This window comes from Lipotes vexillifer, unplaced genomic scaffold (genome assembly GCF_000442215.2).
Source record: "Lipotes vexillifer unplaced genomic scaffold, Lipotes_vexillifer_v1.1 scaffold495, whole genome shotgun sequence".
Classification (NCBI taxonomy): Eukaryota; Metazoa; Chordata; class Mammalia; order Artiodactyla; family Lipotidae; genus Lipotes; species Lipotes vexillifer.
This window is the reverse complement of record NW_006770132.1, coordinates 567,412-570,755: the sequence shown is the minus strand read 5'-3', so window position 1 is coordinate 570,755 and position 3,344 is coordinate 567,412.

Sequence of the window (3,344 nt, the reverse complement as noted above, 5' to 3'; positions counted from 1 at the left end):
GGGAAAGAGAAGTTAAAAATAAATAGACACCTTTGCTTCGAATGATAGAATATATTTCCAGAGAGCTCCAGGCGTTAGAAAATTCCATAGTAGCTGATCAACATGAATACAAAGCAGGTGGATGCCTTTGAAGAGATGAGAAAGAAAACAGAGGAGCGGACCAGAACTTAGTCTATGGACTCAATCCTGATGGGATAATGTACATGCATCCAAATGGATTAACAAGAAGGGAAGGGAACAGTGAGAACATGGTGAGAGGGCAGGGGGTATAATGAAATAATTTCATTCAGTGGAAGAACTTCCTCAAAACAACTGGAAAGCATAAGCAATTCTGAAGGAATGAAGCAATTTCACGGACGTGGATTCCCCCAAGATCCAGCTGTTCTTCTCAGCCTTTTAACTAATTATGCATGCCACTGGAGAGAGACAGCATCACTTAAAAGAAACAAACAAGAAAAAGTCGCGAAAGAGTTTGGTTACTGCAAGTTGAAACTAATTTCACTTCAATCAAAAGCAGGCATGGAGGGCCTCCCTGGTGGTGCAGTGGTTGAGAGTCCGCCTGCCAATGCAGGGGACACGGGTTCATGCCCCGGTCCGGGAGGATCCCACATGCCGTGGAGCGGCTAGGCCCGTGAGCCATGGCCGCTGAGCCTGCGCGTCCGGAGCCTGTGCTCACAACAGTGAGAGGTCCACGTACCGCAAAAAAAAAAAAAAAAAAAAAAAGCAGGCATGGAAAGTAGTTAGCTTTGGGGCTTTTAGCAAATTTAGCCAAGATATCCACTGTCTATAATTCTTAAAACATTTCACTGCTGACCTCCATGAAAATTAAATACCTGCTCTACTGCTGTGAGACAGAATTGTGGGTGATTTCAACATTGATAAAAATGCTTTCTAGGGCTCAAGCTTGCCTCTTCTTCTTTCCCCACTGGCTATCTCCCTCTCTTGGTCAACCCTGAATCTGCTTGATATACTCAAACTATAAGGTCAACTTGAAGCAGAGATTCATGCAAGTGTTAAAGCATGATCCAAGATCAGCTTCACTCACAAATTACTTTCTAACCACCAGTCTCATCCCATCTTTCAAAAGCCCACACAAAGTAGGAAATGCTTGTATCTGGATCTTGTGTGCAACCCCTCAAACAAAAGCAGAATGGACTGGGTAGTATTTCAAACATATTTTTTTTTTTTTAAACATCTTTATTGGGGTATAATTGCTTTACAATGGTGTGTTAGTTTCTGCTTTATAACAGAGTGAGTCAGTTCAAACATATTTTTTTAAATGGGAAGCAATAAAATCCTACTGTCTCTCTTACAGAGTTTACACCTGAATTGTCCTGTCTGCCTTTGCAGGAAAAAAATATATATATTCTGGAGTAAGAGATCATATCTACCACTTAGCACTGGGTCTAATAATGAGTCAGACATTACATCCAAAACGTATATAAGTGTTATTGTCAGATAATCCTCAAATTTAAAAAAAATGATAATGAAGATTTTGAAATGGGTCAAGGCCCTTTGATAGATGTAGTCCCGGATTATGTCAGGACTGGTATTTGAAAGAATGAGGTTGTGAGGTGGTGATTTTAGAGACCGAACTTTTGCAGATTAGGAAGATCCTGAAGCCCAAGGCCCAGAACTGGGTCTCAGAGCCGGAAGACCCATGAGTTGTGATTGAGACAGATCCAGAAGAGCCAGGAGAAACTCATTAGTGGAAATGAAGAGGCATAATTCTGTTAATTAACTCAAGCACCCCAATTAAAAACTTTTTTTTTTATGGCAGAAACCCTTTGTGCTTGTTCTTCCCAGTGGATGATCAGAGTGTCACTGTATCTATGTTTAACAAGCCACATTTAGGCTGGATGGAAAAATCACATGTCAGCTTCTTGTCTCATAAGCCTTAAGACTCCACTAACCCAGATGTGTACTGTCTTTGGAAGCCTTTCTGTGTAGAGACATCCCTGGTGTTTTTAGTGACTTGATTTTGTTCTTATGATTAGAAGCTCAGACATCAAAGTCCTTTAGTTAGCATAGGTTTAATGTCCAGTCCTAGAAGGATACAGAGAGAGTGATGCAAAGAGATATAAAAGGAGAGGGAATGAGGGAAGATGATGATTTTTGTACCTTGATAATATTTCTGAGTCAGAGGAACACTCATAGTGATAATTACCATTTTTTGAGCACATGTATATCATGGTCATGCACTCTGAATATGTTGTACTAAATTCTCAAATCAACTCCCACAGAAGAGGTATTATATTGAAATATTAAGGGAAACCAATAAAAGAATAAAAGCATAATGTGCATCTTCCAAAACAGTAAAGAGGAGGCTGGGAATAAATAAAATTGATCACTCCTATAGAAAGCAGAAAATATGGAGATAAAAGCAAAGACAAAAATGATCAGAAAATTCAAAATAGATAAGAGGAAATAAATGAACACATATCATAATGTGGGTGGACTAAACTTGTCAGTAAATTCAGAAATGGTCAGCTTGAAGAAAATCAGCTTTATGTTATTTAAAAGAGATATGGCTGACTCTTTCCAAGATGGCGGAGGAGGAAGACGCAGAGATCACCTTCCTCCCCACAGATACACCAGAAATACATCTACACGTGGAGCAACTCCTACAGAACACCTACTGAACGCTGGCAGGAGACCTCAGACCTCCCAAAAGGCAAGAAACTCCCCACGTACCTGGGTAGGGCAAGAGAAAAAAGAATAAACAGAGACAAAAGGATAAGGACGGTACCTGCACCAGTGGGAGGGAGCCGTGAAGGAGGAAAGGTCTCCACACACTAGGAGCCCCTTCGCGGGCAGAGATTGCGGGAGGCGGAGCGGGGAGCTTCGGAGCCGCGGAGGACAGCACAGCAACAGGGGCGCGGAGGGCAAAGCGGAGAGATTCCCGCACAGAGGATCGGCGCCGACCGGCGCTCACCAGCCCGAGAGGCTCGTGTGCTCACCCGCCGGGGGCGGGCGGGGCTGCGAGCTGAGGCTCGGTTTCGGTTTCGGTCGGAGCGCAGGGAGAGGACTGGGGTTGGCGGCTTGAACACAGCCCGAAGGGGTTAGTGCGCCACGGATAGCCGGGAGGGAGTCCGGGGGAAAGTCTGGACCTACCCAAGAGGCAAGAGACCTTTTCTTGCCTCTGTGTTTCCTGGGGCGCGAGGAGAGGGGTTTTAAAAGCGCTGCCTAAAGGAGCTCCAGAAACGGGCGGGAGCCGCGGCTAAAAGCTCGGAAACCAGAGACGGGCAGGAGACGCTAAGGCTGCTGCTGCTGCCACCAAGGGGCCTGTGTGCGAGCACAGGTCACGGCCCCCACCCCTCTTCCGGGGAGCCTGTGCAGCCCGC